This window comes from Lathyrus oleraceus, chromosome 6, assembly GCF_024323335.1.
Source record: "Lathyrus oleraceus cultivar Zhongwan6 chromosome 6, CAAS_Psat_ZW6_1.0, whole genome shotgun sequence".
Classification (NCBI taxonomy): domain Eukaryota; kingdom Viridiplantae; phylum Streptophyta; class Magnoliopsida; order Fabales; family Fabaceae; genus Lathyrus; species Lathyrus oleraceus.
In genome coordinates, this window is record NC_066584.1 from 3,913,753 (window position 1) to 3,926,243 (window position 12,491).

Consider the following 12,491-nt stretch of genomic DNA (forward strand, 5'->3'; position numbering starts at 1 on the left):
ATGAACCAACTGATGGTTATGCTGATATGATATTCCCCGTTTTAATTGAAAAATTTGACACATTATAGAAAGTACTTATCTCGCTTTCATGGATATTTATAAAATCTTACGACTATCTCAAAAGTTGAGCAATCTTAACATCAACCATTGAAATTGTTGATCAAATTAATAATCATATACTTGAAATGATGATAGGTATACTTTTCATACCAATTAAACTTTTTATATATTTCTTTTATTTAACTCTATGATTTCATCTTTATTGGTTGTCTATAATTAAAAATATTTTTTAATATAGGACAAACCAAGGATTCTTATAGCTCTTATTCAGTTGATAGATATGAAATTCATGATAACAACATTATTGAGGTCCTTAGTCTAGAATTCTTCAGCTCTCTAAGAACATCTGGATTTCCAAACCATAACATTAAATTAAAAGTAGGAACCCCATTATGTTTATGAGAAACATTGATCAATCTGAAGGTTTGTGCAACGGAACAAGGTTAATTGTGACAAGAGTGACAAATAATGTTCTTGAAGCTGAAATTATGGATGGAAAAGGCCATGGCAAAGTGATCTACATTCCTAGAATGGATATGCTCCAATCCCAATCACCTTGGCCGTTCAAATTAAATAGGAGATAGTTTCCGATCATTGTATTATATGTAATGACCATTATCAAATCTCAAGGACAATCGTTGAATTGGGTTGGACTCTATATACCAAAAGATGTTTTTAGTTATGACCAGGTATATGTGACAATTTCAAGGGTAAGAAGTAAAAAAAGGATCAAAATCTTAATACAGGGTGAAAACAACAATCCCAAGTGTTCCACTGCTAACGTTGCCTACAAAGAAGTTTTCAATAACATATAAATGGTATGTAGTTCTACTCATATTTAATTTACTTATTTTTCATCTTATCCAATATGACATATAATTTCATATTTTCATTATGCATTACTTTTATTTTTTAAATAATAAATCAGATTCATATATAACCTAATCTGAAGTAAGATCAAATTTCAACATTATTAATACTAAGAATATATTTCTACACTTACTCACATTTCAAATTACATTTTTAAAATTTTAAGCCTATTTGCAAACTTACTGTCTAGCATGCATTGCTAATATACAGTTACTTCATTTTTTTTTATGTTTTACATTTATCTTACCCCATTTTCTTTTAATTACATGTTATTTTTTGGTGTCACTTCCACATATCACTAATGTATCCGTTTATGATACAATAGTTGATATCATTTTTAGTTAAAGTCATTTTCTGAAGTGCTGCTCAGCTAATGACGTCCATTTTTTGTATCTACACATCATTTATTTTTTAATTATGTATGGTTTCAATTCTTACCTTCTTTTAAACATGCTACTGCCACTAATCAGTTCTATATCACACTATTTTAATTTACAAAACTTATTATCTTTCATTTTGATTCAATTCTATAATAATTATTGTTTACTACATTGAAACCTAAAATATTGTTTTTCCCAACTCTCTCTCTCTCTCTATATAGGGGTGGCAAACGGGCGTCCGCCCCGTTTAGGCCTGCCCGCAAAAAAACAGGATTGAGCAGGACAGACATGGTTGAGGATGCATGTCTAAAATTTACGTCCGCCCCAAAAAATAATGGGGACGGAGTGGGAAAAACCCGCGGACACTGGACTTTTTAAACCTAAAAACACAAAAGTATGTAAATTCACGTGCCCGCAAAAACCCACAAAGAAAATGGGGCGGACGGGACATACAAAAGAGGGTGAAAGTCTAAACCCTTGATCCGCTCTGCACTAAAGTGCAAGCAAAACGGGTATCCAGCGGACCGGACCCGTATTTCTCTCTCTCTCTCTATATATATATATATATATATATATATATATATATATATATATATATATATATATATATATATATATTGTTTTTAAGTTCTCCAAGGTTTTTTTTTCAATTATGTTTCACACTACGACTCCTTTTTATTTCTCTGATTTTTTCCATTTCATACTTATATATTGTTTGTTACACATTTTTACTATTTTCTTGCTTTTTAATTCTTTCAATAAAATATATTCTTTATTACTTTATATTCATTATCAATGTTATGTAGGAATAATACAAATCAAACACTTCCATAAAATCTATTTCACATTTGAACACTATGTTGATCAATATCTTAAAATCAACCATTTTTTGTTTTTTTTACAATTCACGAACTATGTATTAAAGAGCATAGAATACGACTCTTATTGTTAAATTATGCATTTCCACCTGCCTAAATAAATAACATTGCATCACCAATACACACTGAGTAATGGACATCTAAACATTTAGACAATATTATATCACATATCATCAATTAGTACGTATCATTACTAAAGAATAACCTTAATAAACCACTTTCACATTTAATACAACAACATACTTACTTCAGTACACTTTATAGGAACCATTTTAACATCTTCAATAACAAAATAATTTAACTACCTCAAAATAATACCAAATTCATGACAATAACAAAAAGTGGATTACTATATCATTCCACCAAACCTACCAAATATTCATCGAAAAGTATCTCACGCCCATCAAACACACCTCAAGCAAAGTCACCATGCTCATCTGTTTAAAACTGACACATAAACCTGATTTGGAAGATGACTAATATTAAACCAAAGCTTATCTCCTCTCCTCAGCCTCTTCTTCTTTGCATACTCATACCAGCCTCTTTCAATAAATTTCTCGATTTTCACAATCTTTTTATTTCTCCTTGCACTATAAACTTCTGCATGGCAACTCTTCCCTGTGTCTAAATCAATCAACTCTATTACCTTCTGGTTCCAACAGAGACATTTCTTCGTCACTTCTTTCGGAAAATGTTACGACATACAAAAAAAAAATCAACGTTACGTCAATGCATTTTAAATATTTCATTGCGTTTGAAATCAGAAAATTTTAATCATACCATCACATTCTTTCGAGCTTTATATCGAAATCTCTTTTTCCCAATAGAATTCGTCCTCTGAGTATTCCTCCTCCTCATCGTCAGATGATGAATCACTACTATGCACATTCAACATCGGATTTTGAAAATCTTTTCATAATTTTTCATGGATCTCCTTGGACTTTTCTTCCTCTATTTTAAACTTTGTGCTTTGCATTGTCAACAGGGACGGAGGCAAGTGTAGTGTTACGGGGGCATGTGCCCCCACTATTTTTTTCAAAAAAAATAAACTTTAATACCATTATATATATATATATATATATATATATATATATATATATATATATATATATATATATATATATATATATATATATATATATATATATATATATATATATATATATATATATATATATATATATATATATATATATATATATATATATATATATAATCAACAAAAATAATATATTTAATTAAAATCATATATTTTAAATAAATTGAAATAATATTATTTTTATGAATGTATTATTAAAAATTAGGTGGAAATCATAAAATATATGAATATTTACTTTCTAAATTAATGTTAGTTTTTAATTTTTAATTTCTATAATCAAATCAAAATATATAAGACTAAAATATTGTTGAATTGTTTTTTTTATAATTTCAAAATGAAATTTCCCTAAACCTTTAAAAATAATTGATTTATAGAATTTTATCTTAATATTATGATTTCATAAAAAATGCATATATCTAACCATATCATTATTATTTACTTTATATATATATATATATATATATATATATATATATATATATATATATATATATATTGATAATAAAATTTAGAAAATTATTAAATATTTTTTTTAAAGATAAATTTCATTAAAAGATAATTATGAAATAAATTTATGTTTTAAAAATAAATGAAAATAAATTTATATATTAATATTTTGCCCCACGGATCAAATTTTTTGACTCCGTCCCTGATTGTCAACAACTATAATAATTCAGTTTTCAAATAAAATTATTTATTTTTCATACTAACATGATTCTAAAGATAACTAAATCTATTAATGGCTATTTCCCCAAGCATGCATAACACATTATGTACAAATTTCACAAAATTGCATTATATCATAGAACACAAATAATTTTCACCTCAAAAATCTTTATATCCATTTATTTTGTACACTAAATCTAAGATGCATTTTCGGGAGCATGCATTTTTTGAACACTAAATCAGTTTATTTTGTACACTAAATTTAACATACATTTCTGGATGCATGCATTTTTTTTAAATGAATTCAGTTTTCAAATTAAATTATTCCTTTTTCATATTGACATGATTCTAAAGATAACTAAATCTATTAGATGCCACTAACACATGCATGTACAAATTTCACAATAGCATATTATATCATATAACACAACTAAGTTTTATGTCCAAAATGTCTATATCCGTTTATTTTGTACACTAAATTTAACATGCATTTCTGTTTGCATGCACTTTTTTTTAGAATAAAATAGTTTATTATCTGCTACTTTAATTCATAGCAGTGTCATCAAGCTTTACTCCTTGCCCCATTGTTCCTTTAGTCAGATCAACTACTGCTTGAACTTCGGAAATTGTAGCGACAACTTTACTCTTTGGTTGTTCTTCCTTACCCTCTAATGCTTATGCATATAGTGAATCGAACTTCTCATCGATGAAGTCTTTTTGATTTTCCCACACAAAAGAAGATCTGCAATAACATAAGACATACATGAAAGTTCATGTTAGATCTTTAAAATTTTCATAAATATACAAACATCTATAATATGTGTCATACCCCGATTTTGGTCCTGAATTTTTTTTTATTTTTTTTTATTTTGGCACATGGCCTAAAGTTCATTTGCATACATTCATGACCAAAGGCAATCATCCATTCCCAAATCCATATTTTTGTTACACATTGGTCATTGTCTAGACCTTTTTGATCATGGTGCTTTTGATTATAAAATGGATTTTAATTATTTGACTTTTTAATTTTCAATTTGATTTTAATTCCGAATTAAGTTTAATTCCAGATTTCAATTTAATCTTAATTGTTTATTTTACTAATGATTCAAACTCTAATTGATTTTAATTTTCAAATAAATGTTAGAATTGATATCAAAGTGATTTTAACAAATTATAGATTAATTTGATTTTAATTTGGTTTTTACTGATTTTTTATTATTATTTAAATTGATATTTAAATTAGTCTTGGATTATTTCTAGAAATCCATATCCATTTTATAACCAAACACCCATTTCAACTCAAGGATCAACCAAATTTTCATCCATTCATTAATACCATACATTCATTTTCAATTTCAGACTATAAAAATTACAATCCAAATTCACACGGCCTATGATCATATTCCGAACCACAATAGAACCACAATAGCTCCATGTTAACATCCATCCTACCACAATCGTAACAGAGCAACATTAAGTCCATAGAATTTCAACATTAACAAGCCAACACTCCTTATTAACCAACAAGCCTTCAAAAGACCTCCATTCTGACCTCACGCAACTGAGGAACATTTTCTAACTTACCAAAAACCTACACAAAACAAAACCTTCCAACCACTTCAATAATATAAATTATAACATAAATATACACTAATAGAGACAAAAACAACCAAACAAGCAGTTGTGGAAGACAGTGGGGGATTGTTTCCCACGTGTAGAGAATCTAAAGATGAAGTTAATTTATTCCTTGGAAATGCCGGTACAGCAATGCGTCCTTTGACGGCAGCCTTGGTTGCTGCAGGCGAATGTCTGGATCTATTAGCACTGAAGGTGATGCTTCTAGCGCCAGTTGCTTCCTAGCCGGTGCAGAAGTTACCGTTGGAACTATCACGGTTATAGGCTGCGGGACGAGCAGTTTACAGGGAGATGTAAAATTTGCTGAAGTTCTTGAAGGATGGGAGCTAAAGTTACGTGGACAGAAAACAGCGTCACAGTTACCGGGCCTCCACGAGATTCTTCTGGTCGGAAAGTGTTGCAAGGCATTGATATCAATATGAACAAGATGCCAGATGTTGCCATGACACTTGCTGTTGTTGCTCTATCACCAAGCCTCGTTTGAGCCAAAACCTGCAGTGGAAATGTGTTACAAAAGTATAACCAACCGTACAACCAGTTCCACAGAAGAGCATAAAAAAGAACCAGTTACCCCTTAAATCTTCTCCATGGACTGGTCATGCAAGCGATGATAAAAATCTTGTGATAAGCTTTTCTGATGATGACAGTGGTAGTAGTGACTTTGAAAAAGGTACGGCTTTCAATTTGGAAAGAACTGTCAAGCGACCTAACTCATCCTTGGAATGTTCGAACAAGTTACAGTTACCACGAAATAGTAGAAGTTTGCAGAAGGAAATGCCCAAGAATTTGCCTTCATCTTGCACATCAAGACTTTCGCCTGGGCTGTGTTTTTCCCGCAAAATGTGGTCGCACAAATCAGTACACCAATCTTCTTTGTAAATGCAGCTTATGACTCATGGCAGATTAAGAATATTTTGGCACCCGGTGTTGTTGATCTACATGGAACTTTGCGTAACTGCAAACTCGATATAAAAGATTGCTACATCATGAAATAGCAGAAAATTCAAAATATCATAAAATCCATCAAATTTCAACATAATTTAAGCCAGTATCCCAAAGACAACAAATTATAGAGGCCAAGAAACAATACCCTAAGACATAATAACTCAGATCTGCTGAAATTTGTTAAGGATCACTGCCCTTCACTATGTTGCTTCTGGTGGGTCTGTTAATGTTATTGATGCTGTTAGGCTTCTTATAACGGCGGGTGCCCATGTTAGTTGTCTTGATGCCGACGATAATCTTCCTTTTGATGTCATTGTTGTTCCTCCCAAGCTGCAAAGAATTAAAGCAGTTCTCGAGGAACTTCTTTTGGATAATGGTTCTGATAACGGATCTGTTGGCAAGTTCCTTGGTCCGGTGTCTGTTGATGCTTCTAGTCTTGGTTCGTTTGAAAGTCAGATGCCGTGCCTGGCGCTCATCCTAAGCCATCCAATGTTAAGAAACCGAATGCCAGGTCATACTTGTAAACTGCTCACAAATCTGCACTGCTAATTTATATTCCCACTCTTTAGTATAAAATGATAAAGCATCTGGCGTCTGAATATTGACGAAGAGGCTGGCTTTCCTTGAAACCAGTGAAGAGAACAACAAAATAAGCAATGAGGACAAGCTTTTACCCTCGCCCAAAGTTCGTAGGAGATGTAAAACAATGGATAGCCTTCTGTGCTCAACTATTTCAGGAAATATATCTATGAAAACCTTCAGTAATTTCTCCACATCATCTGTCTTAGACAGCCAATAAGGAACAATTGCAGATATAAGATCCTCAAAAACATGCTTTGAATGACTGTCAATCTGTGTAACAGCTGATACCCCAATAGCCGGAAGAATATCAAGTATATGCTCGAAAACTTTTTCTGGCTAGACTTTAATAACAGCAGAAAGCAGAGAAAATATATGGTTGTGGAAGCTGTAATGGTTCATTCACCTACGACAACAGTTATTGCAAAATCCAATCTGGTCGATTATTCTGTTGATATAGGTGGGCTTGAGACAGGTTGCACTCATGACTCTAGATGCCTTTTACAAACTCGTGCTCAGTCAACGAAACTTCAGCCTTCAATACACAGAAGCTTGATTACAACCTTGTCTACGTTTTATCATTCCGAGAGTTGCACCAATGGGCTATCCAATTGAGCCATATTCCGTTTAGAACTCGTACCTGTCACCAAAATTCTATCAGCAGCTACATTGAAACCAGAGAAGCTTTTGCTCCAAATTTCACTGCAGTAACACAAATTAATTAGTCAAAGCTGCAGAATTTCGAAAAATATCCCAAATTGGCATTAAGACAAAACAATTGGAGAAAGCATGGGTTCAGATTTACCGTTTCCGGATTGTAGCATCAAACAGGACAACCCAATTCTGAGCACAAAAAGCACTTCTGGAAATTTTCTCTTTTGAACCCCATGTACCAATTCAAAACCCTAAAGCTGCAGAGATAAATAGGAAGAAAATCAGTGAGGAGGGAGGCGATTGGGAGGCGGAACAAATTCTCAGAGAAAACCCAAAACACGAAAAATTAACGGCGAAAAAGATACCACACAAACCCTAATCCCAAAATCAAAGCAAAAACCAGTATTTGAAGATTCAAGGACTACCTGAGCTCGCCGTCACCGTCGAAGGTGAGCCGTCCTGTCCAACTTTCTCTTGGGAACCATGGTTTCTTTATCTTTTCACGCTTAGATTGAGAGACGACGACTGAGGTGAGAGCGATGGAGAGATGTTGAGAGTTGAGGGAGAGCGATGGAGAGATGTTGAGAGTTGAGGGAGAGCGATAGGGAGAGCGATTGAGAGCGATTTTGTGAAGTAGATTGGGAGAGAACGAGGACGATGAAGTCTGTTACTCTGTTTCCATTTTCTTTTTTTAATTTATTTTTAAACCAGGATAAACATTGAAACCATTAAATTTTTTTATGTTTAAACTTCCTAGGTTTTCATTTAATAATGTTTTCATTTAATATATTACATTAACATATATTTTTGATTCCCAATCCACTAGTCTCTAAAACCCAACAGCCAGGCGGCTAGGTTTAATTTTTTGGGTAGTCCCACAGACTGTTTTTTTTATATTAGTTTTTATTTTAATTCTAATTTTTAATCTATCTTGGTTTACATATCCAAATTAGCATTAGAATAATAACTAATCATAAATGGTCTAGTGGAGAAAGGGTAGTTTCATGGTCTTTAGTGTAGTGGGTTCAATACTCATGTATAGCATTTTATTTCTTTTAGCATTCATTTTTTATGTTTATGTTTTATTATAATTTCTCCTATACTCACAGTTTCATTATTGTTTAATAACACAAGTTTGATTTCCTTTAATTTCATCATACATTCAAAACCATTTTAAACTATTAAAATCACATTTTTTTTCTCGATTCAATGTCGAGCCCATTTCCACACCCTTGTAAGTCGATTGCTTTTAAGCATCGCCATCAACCTCACATAGCTTACTCTTGGGCTTTCTTACAATGAGCCGGTTCTCTTGCACTTACACTCATGCATTGCATTATTTGTTGTTTGGGCCCGATTTAATTATTTCGTGATTTTGAATCCCCATTTGACAAAATGTACCCCACTCCCCCGATGTGTAATAATCTTGTACTATTTTATTTCTTTACTTGTTTGACTATTTAGTTAGATACTAACACAAGAATAAAATCAACCATTTCCAAAAAAAATACAAAAATATGACTCGATCCAACGCCGAGTATTTTCTCAATAAACAAACCAATCCATTTCTCCCTCCCATTCTATTCCATTTCTTTCAAACTTTCACCAAACGTCTGATTCAACGTCAAGCCATTTTTTCTAATAAAAACTCAAAAAATATTAATTTACAGTTAAGACCTTTTCAATAAGATGGAAGTGGAACGTGGTGTATACCACGCACTCCCGAGACTAGGATTCGAGATGTATATCTCGCCAATCCTAGCTCTCGCCATCATCCAAATTCATCCACTTTGATTTCACTCAAACACTCATTCAAATTAAACGTCCATCAATACTTGATTCTTGTGTCAAGTCATTTTTTACAACAAAACCCAAAATACCTAATTCTTACTTAACACTTTTTTCAATAAAGGTGGAAATGGAACATGGTGTATACCATGCACTTCTGAGGTTAAGATTCGAGACGTATGCCTCGCCAATCTTAACTCTCGCCATCGTCTAAAATTGTCAATGCGGTTTCTTCAAACCCTTTCTCAATCAAATTCCAAAATACTTAATTCCTATCTTAACCTCTTTCAATAAAGATGGAAATGGAACATGGTGTATACCGTGCACTCCTGAGGCTAGGATTCGAGATGTATATCTCGCTCATCTAAGTTCTCGCCATCGCTCAAAATACATCCAACCAATCAAACTCTTTTCTCGCCGCCGTGCGACTAATCAAAGAACCTTTTTCATAAATGAAAGATATATTGTCTTAAGTGATACAAAACAATGTTTCGGCCACGATTGTTGAGTAGAGATAAATGACGCTTTTCCGAATGTAGATTTATAAATCCGTTCGATGTGTGGTATGCGTCAACTCCTCATCTGTTTTGGGTAAAACAATGTTTTCGTCGATTGATACAATATAGCTTTCGCTAAAATCGACCAACAAACAAACATTTTTCTACCCAGAACTACGTAAGCCTTGATTTCTCTTTTGAGATACGTAGGAGCAGGATTTTTAAATCTTGTCAGGCCCACTAATAAAAAACTTAGGTTTCGTCCTTCGTTAAAAATCCAAAAATATTCTCCTTTCTTTTATTCTTTCTTTCCCACCCAATAAATTGAAAAGCCTAATATTTCAACTAACATTAACGCACACAACTGACCTAATGGTTCCCGTTGAGTACAACGGACGTGAGGGGTGCTAATACCTTCCCCTCACGTAATCGACTCCCGAACCCTGATTTGGTTGCGACGACCATAATCATTGTCGTTTTGTTTCTTGGGTTTTATCGATATTTCCCCTTTCCTTTTTAGGAATAAATAAAGTTCGGTGGCGACTCTGTTCAGTCCATCATTGCGAGCGTGCTATCGCGCTTCGCTTTGAAGTCGTATCCCCATTTTTTCGAGGTGCGACAATATGCAACGACGACAAACATCATAACATATAACATGCACCAAATCAATTTTTCCCTACCCACATATTTATTTCTATAACTTTCACTTTAACAATATTTCACTTTTTCGAACACTTTTGAAAATTTTCCAACATTATCTGTTCTTTACTACTTTTTTGTCATTTTTAATTTTTTTCTTTTCATTTTCATAATTTCTTTCTCGCAAAATTACCTAAATGATCAGTACTTGTGAGAACGCTCGAGTGTGTCAATAGTTGATGCTTGAAAATAAATCACTCATTCTATCAACCTTTAATATGTGGGGGAGAATTCTATGCATATGTTAATGTCGATTGAATTAATTTTTAATGTAAAAAAGTTTGGAAAGTGTTGTAAAAGTAAAGGAAACTATGATAAAATTGTTGCAAGGGGTATGCAGGTAAAGAAAAACCTTGGAGTGCTGATTTTAAGAGGTAGATGAACCTATCCTAGGTGTGGGGAGATTCTGTGAAGCTGTAGTTACGTTAATTCATTTGTGAGATTAGGATGAAGTGATCGTAGAGCATTCAACGAGCTTGATCAGATGAGATTACTTTCTAACCTTTATATTTAGCAAGTATTATAATGTTTTTTAATGTATATTTTTGAGTATATGTGTTTGTGTTTGTGATTGAGATATTGTAAAGTTATTATATGTTTATTAATATGAGTTTGAGATGTGAAATATGACATTATTAATACATGATTATGCTTGATTTATCATTTGAGTATGTCTGAGTTGAGGAGTACATGTGTGTTGAGTGATATATCTTCATGCATACATAAAGGTGGTGCTATCAAAGAGTGTACAACTAAGTCGGGTTGGTGCATAATTGAGAAGAGAAGCCCCAACCTAGGATCTACATATCTAAGGTACAATATCGAGAGAAAAGTAGTTGTTGTGAGAAGACTCAAGAAGAGTAGTTCATGTGAGCAGTATCAAGAAGAGATGCTAACAAAATTATGCACAAGTGGTAGAATCCAGCACATAGTGTATATAAACATTAGATAATCATGTGCATTGACATACAATCTATATGTTAACTACCATAAAATTTATAGAATAATTAAAAGCATTTTGGAAGAATTATTCGGAATTCAATTATACTAAAAATTTGATGTATGAAGTAAAAAAAAAACGATAATTAAAATAAATGGTCTTTGGCAAAAGTAACGCTATGTACAATAAGACATTAATTTAACTTAATAAAAAAAGATACAATAAAGACAATAGATACAAGAACGTGCTCATCCAATTCGATCAAACGATCTATTTTGAGGGAGAGAACACCTATCCGATTCACTATACTTAGAGTTGTTACAAAATATACAAATGAGTAAAAAAAAATAGTCGTCCAAGTTCTCAAGAATTACCCTTATTTTCTACCCAATTGTTTCTCAATCTATCTAACTCTTTAGAATTGTTTCTCAATCCACCTTAGATATCTTTAAGGATTTCTCAAATTCCAACAATACACTCTTAGGAATTTACCATTGTCTCTCTATGATTACCGCTAGGATTTCTGATGGACTAAACTAGCAAGTGTATCAGTAGTGTCAAAGTAATAAATTAAATCCGTCCTCACATGGATTGTAAATTTAACAAGGTAGAAATAGTGCGATTTAAAAGAAATAATTGAGGGATTTTCGACAGGGTTTGCTTCGCAAACAAGAACGAGAAAATAAACGGAGAAAATTCAATAATGAAAGGCGATTAGATCTTTCGAATTCTCTAATTATACTTGTTGATGAACTGTATATTAGATGAATTACAATTACGATAAAATCTCACAGCGAATTA

At 32.4% G+C, this 12,491-nt stretch overlaps 1 long non-coding RNA gene across 1 annotated transcript; it reads right to left on the reverse strand.

The window, feature by feature from the left end:
- Positions 1-5,259: 5,259 nt before the first annotated feature.
- LOC127097210 (uncharacterized) lies at positions 5,260-8,504 on the reverse strand. Its single transcript, XR_007792949.1, has 5 exons — positions 8,192-8,504; positions 7,918-8,023; positions 6,679-7,814; positions 6,160-6,543; positions 5,260-6,080 (listed from the first exon to the last, which is right to left on the reverse strand). It is a non-coding gene; the product is annotated as an uncharacterized LOC127097210 (long non-coding RNA).
- Between the last annotated feature and the right edge of the window lie 3,987 nt (positions 8,505-12,491).